This window comes from Bos mutus, chromosome 17 (genome assembly GCF_027580195.1).
Source record: "Bos mutus isolate GX-2022 chromosome 17, NWIPB_WYAK_1.1, whole genome shotgun sequence".
In the NCBI taxonomy this organism is placed as follows: Eukaryota; Metazoa; Chordata; class Mammalia; order Artiodactyla; family Bovidae; genus Bos; species Bos mutus.
In genome coordinates, this window is record NC_091633.1 from 8677945 (window position 1) to 8699269 (window position 21325).

The window sequence follows — 21325 nt, forward strand, 5'->3', positions numbered from 1 at the left end:
ACATCCCCTACATTACAAGGCGGTTTCCCAACCACTGGACCACCAGGGAAGTCCCACTGGCTTTGTTTCTGTTGTGACTGTTACTGGACTTTGCCACCTCCCCTCCCAAATTATGAATGGAATACAATAGTTGCAGGTAGAAAACATGGGAAATGCGGTGAGCAGAGAGCAGGAAAGAGCCTCCATCAACCACGACTCCGACAGCCTGAAAGAACCTCTGCTGTGTTCTAGCGTTGTAGCCACGTGTTCCGGGAAACACATTCACTCAGAAGGGCGATGCAGATAGTAGAGTACAGTTTATTACACCAGCGGGCCCAGGCAGAGTCTCCTCTTAGCCAAGGACCCCAACCAGTTTTTGTGAAAACCTTATATACCCTAAGTGTACGTGCCCAAACCCACCTCCCAAAATTCCCTGACAATCAAAGTTAACCTGCGATTCATGTGCCTTAAAACTTGGTAGTTAACAGTGGACAATTATCAATAGGCCTGTGGTCACACCCCAAGAAGCATAATAGAATGTATGATTCTATTCGGTTACACAGAAAATTAGGGTATTCTTTTAGCGATGGAGAGCCCTGGGGCTCTTCCTTCTGGGGGCCTGGTTTTCCAGTTGGTATGTCGTTTCCATAGATCCTGGGCATATAGCTCAAAGTCCACAGTCTGGCCCAAGATGGAGTCCTGCTTTCAACATAGAGCCTGTTCTGTTTCCTCCTTTATTCCCCCCTCTTGATGCTCTTAACTCATAGTATGAGCATCATTCATAGGGATATATTTCTCCCTGGCTCTCCGACCGCCAATTTGGGAGAACGACACCAACCTTTGGCTTACAAAGTTCATAATATATTGTAAAATGCAGGGTCCACAGAGCAGAACTATCAAGGCAACTATAACAATGGTAAATATAGTTTTCCACCAATCACCCTTTACCCAAGATAGTACCAAAGTCCAGAAAGGAATGTTTTCGTTTTACATTGCTCTTACCTGTTTTTTTTTTTTTTTCATATCATCTAAAGCATCTGATACATTGCTAGATAAATCAGGAATATATACACAACATTCAACCTTAATTATAGCACAGGTTCCCCCTTGAACAGCTGTGAGCATGTCCAAAACCATTCTATTCTGAATTACCACTTTTGTTACTTCTGTGAAACTGGTGTTTACATAAGATGTAACCCCATGAGTCTACTGACTGTAGGTCTGGCTTACACCAAGAGGGCAGGGAGAGATTATGATTGACCAGAGAAAGCAAAGTCTCTTTTTGTCGTCCCAGAAAAGAGCAGAGTGATTTAAAATCTTCTTGGTGGAGCGGTGACACCCACCAGGGAAGTCCATCCATCACAGACAGAGGCATAGCCCCACATACCCAACAGCTGGAGGTATTGTGAAGTCTGTGTAGGAATATGCACGTTGATGAGGCCAAGCAGCAGGAGTCGATCATGCGGCTTCATCCTGAAGGGGCTCATCTGGGATCTTCTTTTCCTTCTTCTTCTTAAGGGTGATCTTGGCCTCCCGAGGGTCGGGGGGCCCCTCTGCGCAGTCCACTGAGCGTTTTCTGGGTCTGCGTCGTTTGCTCTCTTCACCCTTGTATGATGAACCCCAGGGGCAATACCTGCAACTTTAACTGCAGTAGGGGCAGTTAGAATAACAGTGTAAGGGCCCTTCCACTGAGGGGCTAGTAAATCATGTTTCCAATCTTTGACCCATACTTGGTCACCAGGCGTAAACTCATGAATCTGTTCCCCAAGGGGGAACGGCACCCTTTCTTGTACAAACTTAGTTACCTGATTTATTACCTTACCCAGTTGTTCCATCTGCTGTGAAATCTCATCCCCTCTACCTGAGGCAAATTTGTTGACACCTGTTTTATTATGGGAGGGGGCCTCCCATACACAATTTCGTACAGAGAAGAGCCATGGGACCGTGGGGTCATCCTGAGTCTGAGCAGAGCCGTCGGAAGCAAGTCCACCCAGGAGCAGTCAGTCTCTATGAGCCACTTGGATAGTGTCTCTTTAAGTGTCCAGCTGGTTCCTTCCACCATCCCAGAACTCTGGGGCCTATATGCAGTGTGCAGTTTTCATTTTATGTTTAAAGTTTTGCTTACTTATTGTACTAAATCAGCTATGGAAGCCGGGCCATTGTCTGATCCAATGCTAGTAGGAGGTCCAAATCTGGGAACTATTTCCCCAAGCAGGCACTGGGCTACTTCTGATGCTCTTTCAGTCAGGGTAGGAAAAACTCCTATCCATCCCAGGAACGTACATACCATGACCAGCAGGTAATGGTAGTGTTGGTGAGGTTTCATTTCAGTGAAGTCCGCTTCCAGGTGTTCAAAGGGCAGCATGCCTTTTAGCTGAATCCCTGGAGGTTTCTGTCCATGCCGAGAGGCAGCATTGACCTGTGAGCAGGCAGTACAGTTCTGAGGTTCTGTCCTGCATTAGGGAAGAGAGGCGGGGAACCAAGAAATATTTTCGAACTAGCTCTTCCAGTTTATCACGGCCTAGATGGGTCGCTTGGTGTGTTTGGCTTACCAGAGTGGGTGCTAACTCCTCCGGTACCAATAATTGGCCACCTGGCAATTCCCACCATCCCTTTTCAGTCTTGATGGCCCCTTCTGCTTTGGCTAGTTGGTTTTGGGCTTCATTGTATTTTGGAGAGTCCAGCGTTAGCTCAGGCAGCTCTGCCAAAATGAGCTTTAATAGGGGCTTCACTTGTCACCCCCAAGCCCTCGGCTGCTTGTTTAGTGGTCTTATCTGCCAGTCTGTTCCCTGAGCCCGGGGGTATCTCTCTTTTGACGTCCTCAGCAGTGTATGACTGCAACCCTTTCTGGTTCCCAGGCAGCATCTAATAGGGTCTTAATTTCTTCCTTATTTTTAATATCTTTTCCACTAGCTGTCAAAGGCCTCTCTCCTTATACAGAGCCCTGTCGTGTGGCAAAAGCATACCTGGAGTCTGTCAGTGTTTGTCTTCTTGCCTTTTGACAGCTGGAGGGCCTGGATTAGAGCATATAGTTCGGCCTGTTGAGGGGACCAGTGTGATGGCAGAGAGCTAGCCTCAGCGATGGTTTCTTCCATGACGACTGCATATCCCGTCATTGTCCTTGTCTCACCAGGCTGGTGCCCTTGGTGTACAGGACCCAATCTGGGTCCAGGATTGGCTGGTCTCTCAAGTCAGGTCTGCTGGCATATTTCCTCGCAATCATGTGAGGGCCCGCCTTCTCCCACAGGAAGGAGAGTGGCCGGATTCAGGGCCTGACAAGGCTCAGTAGTAACATGGGGGTTCTCACATAACAGTCCCTGGTATTGAGTAATCCGGGATGTCGACAGCCATTTATGGGGGTCCCCTCGCGGGAGAGTGTTGACCCCATGCGGGACTTTTACGAACAAATCTTGGCCCAAAGTCAGCTTGGTTGCCTCCCAGACCAGTAAGGCAACTGCAGCAACTACCCGTAAGCATCCCAGCCACCCAGTGGCAACATTGTCCAGCTGATTAGAGATAAACCACGGGTCTGTCCCATGTCCCCATAGTCTGGGACAACACTCCCATAGCCACCTTGTCCTTTTCAGTCACGTGAAGAGTAAACGGCTTAGCAAGGTCTGGCAGGCCCACGGCGGGTGCTGACGTCATTGTACCGGGTTTGAGTTCTATTACCAGTGGGACTTGTTTTGCAAGCCTGGGGCGGTGGGTGGAGGCGGGGGTTGTCTTCTGCCCAGACCTCAGGGAATTGTTGAGTTAACTTTCTCTCTCAACTGTTTAGCCCATCCGGTTTCCCTTCCCGGAGATCGTGCAACCTCCATTCATCTTGAGGGGTTACCGAGAGGAAGAGTAAATAGGTGGCTGAGCCCACTCGAACAGTGGGCCTTTGGTGGGGGGAAAGGTCACTTGTGCCCCCAATTTAGACAGCAAGTCTCTTCCTAACAAAGGTACTGGGCATTCAGAGATGTTTAAAAATTCCTGAGTCACTTGGTGCCCCCCCATCTGACATTTTCGGGGTAGGCTTGAGACACAAAGGCTGCATTTATCACCATCTGAGACCCAGCAGTCTCTGGCTGGGTCTATAGGCCTCGCACAGTCTTTTTGGAGAACTCAGAGGGTGATTCGCTTTCCCTTAGAATCACATCTGGAGGGTTTTGCAATACTCGTAGCTTTTCGGGCCCCCCTCTTGAGACCTTGTAAAATAGCCGCCTGGTATCTCTTGAGGTGGCCCCTCCCTCCTCTGTGTTACAGTCCCCACTGGGCCTCTCGTCAGGGTGGCTGGTTCTGCCCACCGCAGCGGGTTTGCAGTACCCTCAGGTGCCATCGCTCTTAACCATGTTCTGGCCTTAGTTAGGATCCTGTGTCTCTCCTCAGTGCTGAAGAGGGAGACGAGTAGTTGGATTATGTCATCCGATGCAGGGCAGTGGGTTCGAAAAATAGTCTCCATTAGCCTAATCTGGTAATAATAGGCTACGGTGGAGCTACTGGTGGTGGCCGTCTGTCCCCTGAACCGGAGGCTGCTGTAACTCTCTGAGGGGCATTTGTAGTGGGGGCCCTTTCCTCTGGCTCCTTAGAGGAGCGCAGCCTCTGTTTGATTCTGGTGTCTCCTTTCCCCTTCCTGTCAGTACTCACTGGGAGAGGAGAGGCGGGTATAGCTTGGGTGGTTTGGCTGGAGCCGGATCCTGGAAGTGTTGGCTAGAGGCTTCTACCACCGGGATCAGAGCCTGCCGAGGTGGCAGCTCTATGACCTCTGGGAGACCTGGCGGAGGAGCAGCGGCTGCTGCAGGAACTTCACCTGGCCCTGGGTCGGGCGTTAAGGCGGCCTCCGGTCCTGGTGGAGCACTGGGTGGCGGGCGCATCATCATCCAGTATGGGGGAGGGCAGGTCATCCTCGTCCAAATCCTGCCTGATCCCAGAGGGAGAAGGGGGATCGGGATCCGCATGTCTTCACCTGCCAGTCAGCATGGCCGAACCAGAACACCAGGTGGTCCAAGACTGTTTCTCCCTTAGAGTCTGTTCTGCCTTGGTGGGCTTGATCAGGTGTGGATGAAAACACAGATGGGTTAAATATCCCATGTCCCAGGCCATCTCTGGAAAAGCCAATTCATACTCACTTATGTATCCCCCTCCTTCTAGCCTGACAATTCTGAGGGGGTCAAGAATTTCACAGCAGACAGGACACCTCCTAGGGGAGTGTAGAATACGAGCACACAAAGACCAAGTTTCTTCTCCTAAAAATCCCCTGGCGATTGCTTGGTAATAATTTTCCCCGAGACGGCGTGCACACACCTCCTGAATGACCTTCACAAATTTCCTTCCTAAGCCCTAGCACGCTCATCGACCTGTGCGCCAAGCAATTGCTGCCACCTGCCTATTCCAGGCTCCTGTGGGTCTGTGCCCCTTCTAATCCCTCCCAGGGGGGTGATCAGGCCCCCTCTTCCACCCTGCCGGGTGGGTTCCTCCTCACCTGAGCGCTCAGTTCCCCTGCTGCCATCCACTACCTGCTAACGTGAGAGGTCCGGGCCTTGAGAAACAGAATCCTTCCAGAAGGGTGGGGCGCCTTCCTCCCTCTAGAAGATTCAAGCCACAAGGCCTCGGAGTAGTCCCAAATGGGACTTGTCTCCTCAAAGTGAGGAGTTTCCTGGGCAGTGAACCAAATGTTGTAGCCACGCGTTCCGGGAAACAAACTCAATCAGAAGGACAATGCAGATATTGGAGTGCAGTTTATTACACCGGCGGGCCCAGGGCAGAGTCTCCTCTTCGCCAAGGACCCCAACCAGTTTTTGTGAAAACCTTATATACCCTAAGTGTATAAGGGTCCCTGAATAGTCTGAACACAGGAAAAAGAAAGATGCAATCAAAGTTAACCCGTGATTCATATGCCTTAAGCCTAGATAGTTGGTGCTGCTGCTGCTGCTGCTAAGTCGCTTCAGTCGTGTCCGACTCTGTGTGACCCCATAGACGGCAGCCCACCAAGCTCCCCTGTCCCTGGGATTCTCCAGGCAAGAACACTGGAGTGGGGTGCCATTTCCTTCTCCAGTGCATGAAAGGGAAAAGTGAAAGTGAAGTTGCTCAGTCGTGTTCCACTCTTAGCGACCCCATGAACTGCAGCCTTCTAGGCTCCTCCGTCCATGGGATTTTCCATGCAAGAGTACTGGAGTGGGGTGCCCACAGTGCACAATTATCAATAGGCTTGTGGTCATACCCCAAGAAGCATAATAGAATGTACGATTCTATTCGATTACACAGAAAATTAGGGTATTCTTTTAGCGATGGAGAGCCCTGGGGCTCTTCCTTCTGGGGGCCTGGTTTTCCAGTTGGTGTGTCGTTTCCATAGTTACTGGGCATATAGCTCAAAGTCCACAGTCCAGCCCAAGATGGAGTCCTGCTTTCAAGACAGAGCCTGTTCTGTTTCCTCCTTCACTTTTAAGCACATCATGTGTATACACTGTCAAATGAGGGAAAGCTGGATGAGGAGACAGCCTCTTCCATAGGCACCATGTTTCTGGTGAGCTTAACTTTTAACCCTGGTTACTGGAAGTGAGAAAGAAAATATTCCCTAACTGATGATCTTTAGGGGAAGGCAGTTTTGAGTTTCTGGAGAGGTTAAAGAAACGGCCAGACTTCAGAGCTGAGCTCCACTCTGGTTCTGTCACCCTCCACTGCGTGACCTTGGACGGGGTGCAGCAGCTGTCCTGGCCCCAGTGCTGCATCTGTAAAATTAAACGGGATAATGTTTATAAAGTATGCAGAGTCTGGTACACAGTAGGTGCTTAATAAGAAGTAGATTCCTCCCCAGCCCCTTTCCCACCAGCACCCACTTCATCCAGCACTCAAATTTACCCAGAACTTACCTACTTCTACCTATAGTTTATGCAAATTACCCATTTATCCTTCATAAACACGGTACAATGCTGGCAATGGATCCCTGTTTTACAGATGAGAAAACTGAGGCTCTGAGAGGTGAAATAAATACTACTCAGCTTTAAAAAAACAATGAAACAGGGACTTCCCTGGTGGTCCAGTGGCTAAGACTCAGCCCTCTCAATGCAGGGGGTCTGGGTTCGATCCCTGCTCAGGGAACTAGACCACGAATGCCATAACTAAGATCCAATGCAGCAAAATAAATAAAATAAATTTTAAAAAATAATGAAATAAGCCAATTTGCAGCAACATGGATGGACCTAGAGATACCCATATTAAGTGAAGTAAGTCAGACAGAAAAAAGACAAATATCTTATGATATCACTTATATGTGGAATCTAAAAAAAAAAGGATACAAATGAACTTACAAAACAGAAACGGACTCATAGACATGGAAAACAAACTTATGGTTACCAAAAGGGATAGCAGGGGAGGATATAAGTTAGAAGTTTGAGATTAACATATATATGTCTGCAAAGAGCTGGACACAGATATATATATATGTGTGTGTGTGTGTGTGTGTGTATGCATACACGCAAAGTGCTGGACACAACTGAAGCAACATAGCACTCACGCATGCTATATATTTAAAATAGATAAACAAGGACCTACTATATAGCACAGAGAATAATTCAATATCTTGTAATAACCTATAAAGGAAACAGATCTGAAAAAGTATGTGTGTATAACTGAATCACTTTGGTGTACAAAAAACTAACACAACACTGTAAATCGACTATGAAAATGTCAGCCACTCAGGCATATCCAACTCTTTGCGACTCTATGATTGTAGCCTGCCAGGCTTCTCTGTCTATGGGATTCTCCAGGCGAGAATACTGGAGTGGGTTGCCATTCCCTTCTCTAGGGGATCTTCCCAACCTAGGGGTTGAACCCAGGTCTCTTGCATTGCAGGCAGATTCTTTACCATCTGAGCCATCAGGGAAATTATACCTCAATTTTAAAAAATGGTTTAAAAAAGAGGCAAAGTACCTTTTCTAAAATCACACAGCTCAGAAGTGGCAGAGCCAGGTTTCAGGGCCAGGTCTGCTAGACAGCAGGACTCAGGTTCTATTGTATCACAGTGTGTTCTCCGGTAATCTCCAATATCCTCTCCCCTCCAGACCCCGTTCTTTCCCTCATTGTGGCAATTTCAGCAGGGATTAGGGAAAAGCAGTTTATTAAACCAAGTTACTCAAATGGATAAGCATCAGACATTGTTAGACCTGGATGTCCAATGAGCTGGTTCTAAGCGACTTCTAAGGAAGAAGGATGGAGAGATGCATTTAGCACAATGGTTCCAGCAGGAAATAAGATAGAATATCCTAGCAGGAAGATTGGAAATGTGCAAATAAATAGGTAAACTGCTAAGTTAGTTTCCAAGTGTGTTCAATGCCAGGAAGGAAACAGGGTACAGAATAAATACCCATGGGGATCTATTTTAGAGAAATGTGGTCAGGTCAGGTAAGAGCTCTTAGAGGAGGCAACTTTCAAGCCAAACCAGAACAGTCCAATAGAACTTTCTGCCAGGTTGGAATATTCCATTCTGGAATATTCCAGAACTCCGCTGTTCAGTATGGCAGCCATTCAGCACTTGAAGTGTGCCTGGTGTGACTAAAGGACTGAATTTTATTTATTTTTTTATGGCCTCATGATGCAGCTTTGGGATCTCAGTTCCCCAGTCAGGGATTGAGCCTGCACCCTTAGCACACTGGACTGTCAGGGAATTCCCAGAACTGAGTTTTTAATTTAAGTTTTAATGAACTTAAATAGCCTCCTGTGGCTGGCGGCTGTTGCTTTGGATGGCACAGACCCAGCCCTCCTGGACAAAAGGAAAACAACTGTGTGGATTCCTCCTGGGCTCCCCTTCTGTCCCTTTCCTTTTGGGTTCATCTCAGGCCAAGAGTTGGAACCTGACCTTTCCTTGGACTTGAAAACAGTTCCCCTAAGGGTCGGAATCTCATGCAACCATTTGAAACAGAGCTGATGAGAACGTTACATGATGTAGCAAAATAGTTCCTTACTTATTATACTGTGAAATGAAGGTTATGGGGCAATCCCATGGGTTCGTGACAAGCAGCAAAGTGGTTAGTACACAATGGACCTTGGCTAAGATCCTAGGTTCAAAGCCACCTCTTACTAGCATGTTACCCTAATGTTCCCACATTGGGAATGCATGTGTGGATTGAGTGGAATGGGGCAGGCTCAGGATCATACAACTGAGTCCTAAAATTTAAAGTTATGAAACTTAAGTTTATAAACTGGCTGTGAATGTACTTATCAAAACCTGCCTTGCATAGATGCCCAGTTATTTTTGGTCTTCATTTATCCCACTTTGTGTGAATATTTATGCCTTCTTCTGGTGAAATATTAACACCATAATGTGTCATATAAGGCTTACCTTCCTAAAAAAAATTCCCCAATTCCAAAATACATTGGGCCCTGGGGATTTCTGGTGAGGGATTGTGGACATGTGTGTGTAGTATGCTTAGAATATTTACTGGTGCATAGTAAGCACAAAAAACGTTCGAGGGAATTCCCTGGTGGTCCAATGGTTAGTACTCAACTCTTTCACTGCCAAGGTGTGGGTTTGATCCCTGGTTGGTAAACTGAGATCCCACAAGCCATGTGTTGTGGCAAAAAAAAAAAAAAAAAAAGAAAGAAAGAAACTGCTCATTCTTAATAAGTGTGTGTGTCTGAAGAGACTAAGCAGTGTCTCCAAATAGTAATCATTGTCTTTGTGTGGTACAATTATGGGTCATTTATATCTTCTACATTTTCTTTCTGCTGAAAATATTGTTATAAGACGTTTTAATGATGTTTACTCACAAAACAGTATAAAAGTGATGGGGAGGAGAAAGCGAACCAGTTATTTCACTACATATATAAGAAGCTGAAGCCCAGAGAGATTCCGGGGTCTCCCCGAGGCCTCCCAGCATAGGCTGGGAAGACCCCCAAAGCCACTCAAACCCAGACCCTCAGCAGATGCAGATCAGAAAGTGGTCTTCGAACTCCCAGTGTTGATGCTTCCGCTTAACCTGGGCCCCAGGAAAGGCACCTCCAGCCTCCTTCTAACTTGCTCTTTCCATTAATGGGAAGAGTTGTGCTGTGCTGTGCTTAGTCGCTTCAGTCATGTCCAACTCTGTGCGACCCCATGGACTGTAGCCCACCAGGCTCCTCTGTCCATGGGGATTCTTCAGGCAAGAATACTGGAGTTGCTATGCTCTCCTCCAGGGGATCTTCCCAACCCAGAGATCAAACCCAGGTCTCCCGCATTGCAGGCAGACTCTTTAGCATCTGAGCCACTAGGGAAGCCCAATGGGAAGAGTTAGGAGATAGTATTACCGACCAGGGTTATTGGCCTTTCTCAATCAATAGAAACTGACTAGAGGCCAGACAAGAAGTTCAGGCAAGGCTTTATTGGGGCTGAAGTGCCGGCAGCCGCTGCCGGCTGCAGGAGGGAGAGAAAACAAGTAACAGGTTCCTTTGTTTGCTCCCCCAGGAGGGGGGCGAACTCATTCCTTATGTGGGGGGAGGGTAGAGGTGTGTCCAGGGGTCAGGTTGGAGAGGTGGCTTAGGTGGTCTGCCCAGCCCTCTGTGGGGTTGTGTGCAGGGGGCATGCATAATACCCTGCTTTTAATCCTGACACCCACTTTTTGCTCCCAGCTCTTCAGAAATGGCAGCTGGGTGTTATTGTCTTTTTGTATCTGAGGAGCCTGGCAGGCTACAGTCCATGGGGTTGTAAAGAATAGGACAAGACTGAGCATGCACACAGTTTATTTTTAATTTTTTGGTTTGCTATCAACATAAGTTACATTTATTGTTATTGCAGTGTTTGCTAGGCAGTGTTTTGGGTCCTTTCAACTACTTGGAGAAGCATTCATTCGTTCATTCTAATTGGAATCAGTTTGTCCGGGTCCAAGTCCCCAGCACCTGTATAAATTCTATCTCTGCATCCTCTTTCCTTATCTGTATAATGATAGGAAATAAAACCAGTAGGGTTGTTGCCATGATTAAATGAGACAAAGGCACCAAAGAGCACCCTGTACATGTCTTAGAAGGAAACTTACTTAGGGTCACAGGGCAGCTGCGTCCTTCCTGTCTTGGAGGCCCTCATTTTAGCTGGGGACCCAGGTGGTTCCAAGTGTGTGCCAGACGATCACGGGGGAGGGGGTGGGAGGATGAGGGTGGGGAGGAGAGGTGGGTGGGTAGGGAGGAGGCATGGAGCAGACATGTGTCTGGTAGCATAGATGAAAGAATAAGCAAAAGCCGGCACTTGGAAGCCCAAAGTTGACTTTGACTCCGGGGGCTTTTACCAGGCACCGAGGTGACATTGGACTCACATTTTAAAGAACCCCTATTTTCCACCACTTCTCTACTATGTGCGTATTCCAGGACGTGAATTGCTTGAGAGTTTTTCCCAGCTGCCCGAGTGTAGGGGATTGCTATCCTGGAATTGTTCTACTCCAGTCGGAAGAACTGGGGAGCCTCGAGATTCTTTTAAACTCTCGGGCCACAAGCTCCGGGCGCCCAAGGTCAGCGGTGGCTGCGCGGCTGGCTGCTGGCTGGGCAGGGGGAGGTGGAGGGGGACCTGACGCTTTGGGGAGAGGGCGGGGTCCGCGTTGAGTCCCGGGACTGGAGGCGGGAGGCGGGGCCCGGTATGGGGGCGGGGCCTGCCCGGAAGGCGGGGCCCGCCTGGGGGCGGGGCCTGGCAGGCGCGTCTACCCTTGACACTCGCGTGCCAGACGCTTTTCAGGATGGAGAAGTCAGGCGCAGAGTTGAGCTCCTGCAGGCTGGTGCGCCACTCGGCCCGAGGGTCTCTAGGACAGCGCCTCTGCCTCCCTGTCACGACCTGGCCGGGCCCCAGGACCCGGGTCTGCTTCACGAGTTTCGGGGATGCATGCTCTGCGTCCCAAGAGCAGCCTGGTGAGCGGCAGGACGGTCAACATGAGCCCTGCCAAGTGCAAGGTCTGTTCCCCTGACCGCAAAGTAAAGTAAGTAAGTCTTCCAATATACTGACCGTTATCTTTTATAAGCTTGTGCCAAGTCCCTCCCACCCCACCCCCCAACTCCCTGCCCCGAGTGAAGACCAGCTGCACCACCCCGTCTTCCCCGCCCGCACCCAAAGAAACGCCGGTTCAGTTTGGCAGCTGGGGAGATGGAGCCCTCCTCGAAGACGCTAGCTCGGCTTGGCATTTGAAGTGGAGGCAGTGTTGGCAGTGATGCTGATTGGAAGAGGCAGTGCAGGAGCGCACAGGTGCCTCTAGCTGACAGGTGGGCGGAGGCCGAGCTTTCCGCCTCGTCCTCCCCTTAGCCTTGATAAAGATGATGGTTGCACACGGTAGGTATTTTAGAAGCCTCGTGATCGTGAAGCCCAGGGGGGAACTCGCGTGCCCCTGGGCAGGCATCCCATCTAAGGTTGTTTGCTAAGCAGATGAGCGCTGCCATTTCTGTGCCTGAGCCCTTGGTGCCAGCTTGTTTTATCTCATTTCTTTTTTTGTCTCATTTTAATTGCTTTTTTTTAAATTACCAAAGTGATGATAATTATGTTCGTTGTTCAAAATTCAGAAAATTATAGATAAGCGAAAAAGGAAGAACAAACTCAACCGTACTTCTGCCCCACACTTGATCTTTATTAACAGTTGCTATATAGTCTTGCAGCCTTTGTGTGTGTGTGCAGATGTATTTTAATTTATGAACTCGAATCACACTGAACATCACACTGAACATACTATACCATAACTCACATTTTCATTTTATGTCTCATTCTTTGATAAGTATTCTACAGCCAGGCTCAGCAGGCTGTGGCCCACAGTTTGTTTTTGTGTACCCTGTGAGCAGAGGATAGTTTTTACCTTTCTTTCCTTCTCTATTTATCTATCTACACTGGGTCTTAGTTGAAGCACATGAGATGTTTTAGCTGTAGCATATAGGATCTAGTTCCATGACCAGAGATCGAACCTGGGCCCCTGCAATGGGAGCGTGGAGTCTTAGCCACTGGACCACCAGGGAAGTCCCAAGAATAGTTTATAACTTTTGAATGGCTGAAACAAATCAAAAGAAGAATACTATTTGGTGAGTTGTGAAAATTACATGAAGTTCAGATTTCAGTGTCTACAAATAAGGTTTTATTGGAACATATATAGCTGTTTTTGTGCTTCAAGGGCAGAGTTTAGTAGTGGAATAGAGACTGTCTAGACTCTAAAACCTAAAGTATTTACTATCCAGTCCTGGACAGAAAACATTTGCCGACCCTTGTTCTGCAACATGCAGAAGGGATCCATTGTGTTCCTTTAAATGGATACACTTTAAAATGTATAATCTCCTACAAAGAATGGATATTTGGGCTCCTTCTCCCTTTTTCATATTATAACCAACAGAGCAAAAGACAGCTTCATAGCTAAGTCTCTATCACTTGTTCTCTTCCCAGGATATATCCATCTGGCCCATAAACATTCCTTGAATATCTCCCGAGTGTAAGGTCTGCATCTGGAAACGGGAAGGGACCCAGAAATGTTTGGGAAACCTGAGCTCTGCCTTCTGGGAACTCTTGATCTAGTGGGGGAAGCAGGTGTTTTCTTAGTAATTCAAAATCACGGCCCCCTGGGGCAACAGTAATTAAGTGCTTTCAGGATGCCAGACTGAACACTCTGTATGTGTGAGCTCATGCCAGGTCTGCATCACCACCATGGGACACTCAGTGGGTGCTGTCACCCCCATTTTACAGATGAGGAAACTGAGGCTGTCGGGGCTGGTGAGAGAATAACCAGGATTCACACTCAGGCTGTTGCGCAAAGGGCTGTCCATGGGCAGCCATGTTCGAATGCTTGATGTGCGTGAACAGACTCTAAATGTCAGCCCTTCCTCATGTTGGACTAGTCAGAAGACTAAAGGACTCGGCTGGCAGCTAGTGACTATGGCTGGTGAGCACACCAGGAAAGTAAGGACTCCTAGAGCCAGAAGGACCTCAGTGGTTGATGATTTCTCAGCTGTGGGCTTCAGAGAGAGCAAGAGCCGTGTCCCAGACGTGCGGCCACTCCTCCAGGAGGGAGGCTGACCCTCCAGTTTTTTGGTCCTTCCGCAGAGCAGACTGTCAGAGCCTTCAGAGAGACTTGAAGGGCTCAGAGTGTGTCTGAGCAGAGGGCCCGCAGAAGGGCAGGGCTCCCAGATTTGGGTCACGGTCATTCTTGTACACTAAGTTTTTTGGGGAGTATGGGAGTTACATTTCTTCCACATTTGGAGCCCTAATCTAACCTGTCCAGCCAAAACACTCAAATCCTAGAGTAACAGGTAGTCTGGAGAGGATATATTTTTTTTCCCTATTACCACAAAAACTTTAGCCTGTAACTCTTTTCGTTTTTCTCGCTGCATTGGGTTTTCATTGCAGCATGCAGGCTCTTAGTTGCAGCATGCAGGATCTAGTTCCCCGACCAGGGGTTGAACCTGGGCCCCCTGCATCGGGAGGGTGGAGTCTTAACCTCTGTACCACCAGGGAAGTCCTTAACCTATAACTTTTGTTGTTTATTGTTGTTTAATCGCTAAGTCATATCTGACTCCTTGCAACCCCATGGATTGCAGTGTGCCAGGCTTCCCTGTCCTTCACTATCTCCTGGACTTCGCTCAGACTCATGTCCATTGAGTCGATAATGCCATCCAACCACACCTTAACCCAAAAGAATAGCTTTCACAAATACTTTAATCCAAAGGAGTGAACTTGCAAAAAATTGGAGTTGTCCTGGCAAGTTCAGAAGACCATGCGATCACAGTGTATATAATAATGAAAGTGAAAAGTGAAAGTCAGGTCGCTCAGTTGTGTCTGACTCTTTGCGACCCCATGGGGTGTAGCTTACCAGGCTCCTCTCTCCATGGGATTTTCCAGGCAAGGGTACTGGAGTGGTTTGCCATTTCCTTCTCCAGGGGATCTTCCCAACCCAGAGATTGAACCTGGGTCTCCTGCATTGCAGGCAGACACTTTACCATCTATGAGCCACTATGAAGGTGCTTTCTTGGGTCACTGCATGGATCCTCTCTTAGCTTAGAGTCGCTAAAAAGATGAAGATAGACAGCCCCACTCTGCCACTGAGCTGTGTAACCTTTAGCAAGTGTCATCCACCGTCTGAACCTTGGTTTCCTCATCTGTCCCTGAGGCTGATCCTAACTGGACTTTCCAGACTTCTTATGCAAGAACTTGGGGTCTTGAGTGCTGTCCTGAGTCAGCACAGACATTTGCATAGCTGATAACAGTGATGACAGGATTCGGTTGCAAAAGATTCCTGGGGAGTTGTGAGGTGTTTGTAATCCTGTCCTGAAGGCCTAGATGATCTACTGAGGAGCCAGAACTAGCAGGAAGGCAAGGTCCCAAATGCCAGCCAGCATCCTTTGGTGTGCAAACAGGACTAGAGTTCAGAGAACAGATGAATGAATGTGGGTCAGAGTGGTTGGAGAAGAGCTGCTCAAGAGGAGTCTTGAGTGGAATAGAATGAGATAAAGTTGAGGGTCAGGAGGCAGAAGAATCTGGTCTTCAGTGAGTCCCACGATACCCCATGGTGACATCACTGCTAAGGGAATCCGGCTCAGCACCACGGCCAGCTGCCCATGTTGACCTGTTGATTGTTGGTGGGTCTCACTCCTGCGTCGTGCACATTAGGATTTCCTGGGGGGGCTTTTGAAAACTGTAGATGCCTGAGTCCCCCGTCAATCCCTCCACCCCTAGAGATGCTGATTGATTAGTAGACCGGGCATCAGTTTTTTGGGGATGGGCTGTGCTGGGTCTTTGTTGTGGCATGTGCACAGGCTTCTCTTTAGTTTTGATACATGAGCTCTTACTGCCGAGCTCGGGCTTCTCATCGTAGAGGGCCAGGTTCTCTAGTTGTGGCATATGGGCTCTAGAGTGAGCGGGACCTCTGGTTGCCCCATGACATATGGGGTGTTAGTTCTTCAGCCAGGGATCACACCATCCCCTGCATCTGAAGGCAAATTCTTAACCTCTGGACTACCAGGGAAGTCCCCCATTAGGATTTTGAATGTTTGCGTTTCTTATCAGGAGCCAAAGCACAAAGTGTGGAAACAACTTTCCCCTGACTCCCCAGGTCATAAGTAGTAGATTCTGATTCAAAGCCTGGAAGGACCGCTCTAATCTGCTGGGATGTCTCAGCAGTGGCACTGTTGACATTTGGGGCCCTGCAGGTGGTGACTGCAGTCACGAACTTAAAAGAAATCTGGTTGGAAGGAAAGCTGAGACAAACCTAGACAGCGTATTAAAAAGCAAAGCCATCACTTTGCTGACAACAGTCCATCTAGTCAAAGCTGTGGTTTTTCCAGTAGTCACGTACAGATGTGAGTTAGACTATAAAGAAGTCTGAACCCCGAATAATTGATGCTTTCAAACTGTGGTGCTGGAGAAGCCTCTTGAGAATCCCTTGGACAGCAAGGAGATCAAACCAGTCAACCCTGAATGTTCATTGGAAGAACTGATGCCGAAGCTGAAGCTCCAGTACTTTGGCCACCTGATGCAAAGAGCTGACTCATTGGAAAAGACCTTGATGCTGTAAAAGATTGAGGGCAAGAGGAGAAGGGGACGGTAGAGGATGAGATGGTTGGATGGCATCGCTGACTCAATGGACATGAGTTTGAATGAACTCTGGGAGATGGTGAAGGACAGGGAAGCCTGGCATGCTGCAGTTCATGGGATCACAAAGGGTTGGACACAACTTAGTGACCGAATGAGAGTCTTCATGGGGGGCTTTGCAAGATGTTGAGAAGCATCCTTGGCTTTATCCACTAGATGCCAGGAGCACATTCCACATTGTGACACCCAAAAATGTCTGCAGGCATCGCTGTGTGTCCCCAGGGGAGCAAGGTCGCACCCAGTTGAGAACCCTGGCCTTCAAAATTGTGTCTCAGATGGGAGTGCTTATTTTTCTAAGTCCAGACCATATAGTTACTTCCACTGATCTCAGATGGCTTTCTGCCTTGAAATTAGCTTCCGGGGGTCAGGGAGAGTCGGACTGGAAGCCCAGCTCTGCCACCTGCCAGCTGTGTGACTTGAGGTCCGTGGGCCTCTCTGAGCCTCGGTTTCTTCATTGTGCGGAGATGATGGCCTCCCCTGTGTAAGGCTGGGGATTCAGGGAGGCACCCTCTGGGCCCAGTCTATGGCGACACTTGAGGATGTTTATTCCTTCCTTCCCCATGCAGCCCTGCCTGTTCTCATGCCTGGGCAGCTGACGGTGTTTGGTGTTTTGCTGACAGCTCTCTTGCATAGTTGACTGCACCTGAAGCCATTTCCAAAGTCACCGTGGAGTATTTCAGCCCCCACACTTGTCTTGGAACAAATGCCGGCCAAAGGTCAGCCCCCCAGAGCTAATGTTGATTGGCCTCCAGCTTCGTCAGAAACAGATTAAAAATAGCCACCGGCTCTGAGGCTGGCCCTGAAGCAAAGCTGCAGCAGCAGCCCTGTGTTCACCCACCTACTTCGCTGTGATGGGTTTGGGGCCCGCCTGATGGAGGGGCTGTGTCCCCAGTTTTGAAATCAAAATGGCAGCCATGAATGGTTTTCCCCAGGCCACAAAAAGGTGTTTTTCTAGCGGTTGAGATTTTCTTTGTTGCACTTTAGGTCAAATCGCTGAGTTTTAAGATTGTGTGTATAAAAATGGGATGTCTCAGATTTTCTGAAGCCAGAGGATCAAGCTAGCCAGTTGGGGAGACCAGTGGGGAGAGGGGGTGGTTGGGGAGGAGGCCCTGGGCAGAGGAGCAGCCTGATGCTATTCTTGGTTAGATGGGGAGATCAGTAGCCCCTGATCTCTTGGCATCACTGCACTGAAATAATAAAGTTTTCCGTGCACCCAGTGCTGGCTTTTACTTTCTATCAGTTCAGTTCATTCCAGTCACTCAGTCATGTCCGAGTCTTTGCGACCCCATGGACTGCAGCACGCCAGGCTTCCCTGTCCATCGCCAACACCCAGAGCTTGCTCAAACCCACGTCCATCGAGTCGGTGATGCCATCCAACCATCTCATCCTCTGTCGTCCCCTTCTCCTCCTGCCTTCAACTTTCCCTCCATCAGGGTCTTTCCCAATGAGTCAGTTCTTTGCATCAGGTGGCCAAAGTATCAGAGCTTCGGCATCCATCCTTCCATCGACTATCCAGGGCTGATCTCCTTTAGGATGGACTGGTTGGATCTCCTTGCAGTCCAAGGGACTCTCAAGAGTCTTCTCCAACACCACAGTTCAAAAGCATCAATTCTTCAGCGCTCAGCTTTCTTTTGGGTCCAACTCTCACATCCACATATGACCACTGGAAAACATACTAGCTTGTTTAATCCTCACAATCCAGTGAGGCACGTGTTGTTATCCTCACTTTACAGTGGAGGCTACTGAGTGCCAGTGGAAACCAAAACGACCATGGCTTTCAGCATCCCTGTTACAATGTTAATAGCTTTCTCTTCTTACTGAAAATAATAGTGTGATGGAAAATTTAACGAATGTAGGCAAAAAGAAGAAAACAGGAAAAACCCGTTGTTCAACCACTGTGAGAAAACTGCCCGTTTTGGTGTCTGTTTTCCTACATGAGGGGTCTGCAAATGACGGCACTGAGGCCAAATCTGCCTGTTTTCTAAAGCAGGGGTCCCCAGCCTCTGGGATCTACTGCCCGATGATCTGAGGTGGAGCTGATGTAACAATAATAGAAATAAGATGCCTAATACATGTCATGTGCTCGAGGAATCCTGAAACCATCTCCCCCGCTGCCCTGTCTGTGGCAAAATGATCTTCCACAAAACTGGCCCCTGGTGCCAAAAGGTTGGGGACCACTGTTTTAAAGAAATAAAAACAGGCTGTTGTTCAGTGAAACAAAACACGCTGAACTGCTTGCTGGTTCACAGGATGTAATTCTGATGAAAGCCCTGTCCACATTTGCAAGATGATATTGACCTCCAGAGTCCTTTTCCAAGTCCCATTTCATTTTAGCACTTCAGTCCCAGGAGGTTTTAGAAGAGAAGCTGGTTGCAGTTTATGGGAGGCAGGAAGGCTGCCAGCTCAAGGGCCGGAAATCCCTTGTCCATTTGTTTGTTCTTTCAGGCAGCGTGCAGAAGCCCAGTTGAACTAAGAAAGTCTTCACTGAAAAATACAAGTCCTCTTCTGGTGTCGCCTCATGCCCTCACGATGGGTTTCTGTCATTCATTTCTGGTTTTGTTCCCTGGCCTGGAAGTCCGTTTTTTCATTTCTGATAGGCAGAGCCTGGAGAGGGTGAGGGGGGACAGACTGCAGGTTTCTAGAAGGCTTTCCCCATGGGGAACTATCCTGGATGCAAAGACTGTGTAGCAGGAAATGCCCACACCCAGCACTTTCTGATGTGATGGCAAGAGCCCCAGTCCTGTTTACTTGCTGGGTGATTGCCTGGCTGGGCCTCAGTTTGCCTATCTGTAAAATGGGATCTCTTTCCCCCAGCGTCTTATTGGCCTACAACTTTGCTGTTGCCAGTGGCCTGCTGGCGGTGTTCCTTAGGACCTGTCAGTTCTTCACCAAAACTTTTTGGCCCCTCAGACCCACTCAGCCCTGCCCTCCCAAGATTCCTGGTGACACAGTTATTGGACACATCCCTCGGTGGCAAACCTCTAACTTAATCCCTGGCAGGTAGCTGTCTCCCTGCTTGAATAGCCCATTGGTGGGATGAGAGAGAGTGGACAGAACGCCTGATTCCGCACCTGTTTAAACCTCACCAAATGACAGGAGCTTTTTCTTTTAAGTTTTGTTTGTTTCGTTTGGCTGCACTGTGCCTTTATTGCTGCGTGTGTGCTTTCTGAGTTGCGGTCAGTGGAGGCTGCTCTCTAGATGCGGTGAGCAAGCTTTTCGCAGCGGTGGCTTGTCTCGTTGGGGAGCGCCGACTCTAGGGTGCTGGGGCCTCGGCAGTTGCAGGACGTGGGCTCAGTAGTTTCGACTCCTGGGCTCTAGAGCGCAGGCTTAGTAGTTGTGTCCCAAGCTTAGTTGCTCCGCAGCATGTGGGATCCTTCTGGACCAGGGATCAACCCTGCGTCCCAGCCGCTAGCAGGTGGATTCTTCACCACTGGACCACCAGGGAATTCCAAGCTTTTTCTTAAAGAGCTGGAAACCCATCAGGCCCCAGCAGAACAGAAGCAGGAGTTAGCAGTGACATTTTGGAAACTGGAAAGCAGAAGAACAAGCAGTCTCTGGTTAACGGAACCAAGAGGTCTGAGCCATAAGGAGCAGAGAGAGAAGCTGAGAGCCTGTGTCCCGAAGGCACCGGGATCAGCAGCATCGTGTGCTTCTGCGTCTGGGGACCCCAACGTGAGGAGGACAAGGTGACAGAACCCCAGGTCTCCCATCTGCCCACGTGGCTGGGGGCTGTCCACTCCCACCCCGGTTGCACACAGGTGGTTTGGTCTCTGGAGGGTGGGGAGTAGAGGGTCTTTGGACTGGACACTGATGAGCGTTGGAGCATGTGGGGCCTGCTTCCCACACCAGAGGATGGGTGCTGTGTCACTGCTGAATCCTGAAAGCTGTCCTGTCCTCCAGACCTGTCCCAGCGCCTGGCCAACCTTTAATTCCAGGCAGAAGGCTGAGCACCAAAGAATTGATGCTTTCGAACTGTGGTGCTGGAGAAGATTCTTGAGAGTCCCTTAGACTGCAAGGAGATCCAACCAGTCAATCCTAAAGGAAATCAACCCTCAATATTCATTGCAAAGACTGACGCTGAAGCTCCAGTACTTTGGCCACCTGATGCAAACAGCTGATTCATTAGAAAAGACCCCAATGCTGGGAAAGATCAAGGGCAAGAGGAGAAGGGGACTACAGAGGATGAGATGGTTGTATGGCATTGCTGACTCAATGGACATGAGTTTGAGCAAACTCTGGGAGATAGTGAAGGACAGGGAAGCCTGGTTTGCTGCAGTTCGTGGGGTCACAAAGAGTAGGACACGACTTGGTGACTGAACAACAGAAGCCCCACAGACTTGTCCTTGCTGGAGGAACTGGACCAGTCAGCAAGGATGACTTGAAAAATACTTGGAATTCCCCAACACACAGCCCTCCCTCCCAATCACTCTGCATTGAGCTTAGGGTTCAGTGACTTCACCACATGCCCAGTACTTTTCATCAACTCTCTGGTTCCTGCTCTTGGTCCTGAGAGAGCAACCAAGGCTTATCATACATTCAAGTACAGTTTCGAAGATGGAAGGCAAACCACAAACACCCAACCAAAAGGGACACAGGAAACATGGGAGATACAGAAACCACATCAGGAGAAGAGAACTTGGAAAAGCTATGGTAAATACCCTCATCAGGGGCAGGGAGGGTGCCGCACACATAGGAACAGGGTGCATAGGAAAGGGGACATTTGCAGCCCCAAACCATGCTCTTGGACATTAAAAGCATGCTATTAGAACAGTTAGGAGCTAAGGCTGAGGGAATAGCCCA

General features: G+C 48.8%; 1 protein-coding gene across 1 annotated transcript in view; it reads left to right on the forward strand.

The window, feature by feature from the left end:
- ACACB (acetyl-CoA carboxylase beta) overlaps nucleotides 1–21325 on the forward strand; it is a 115184-nt gene that overhangs the window by 19128 nt on the left and 74731 nt on the right.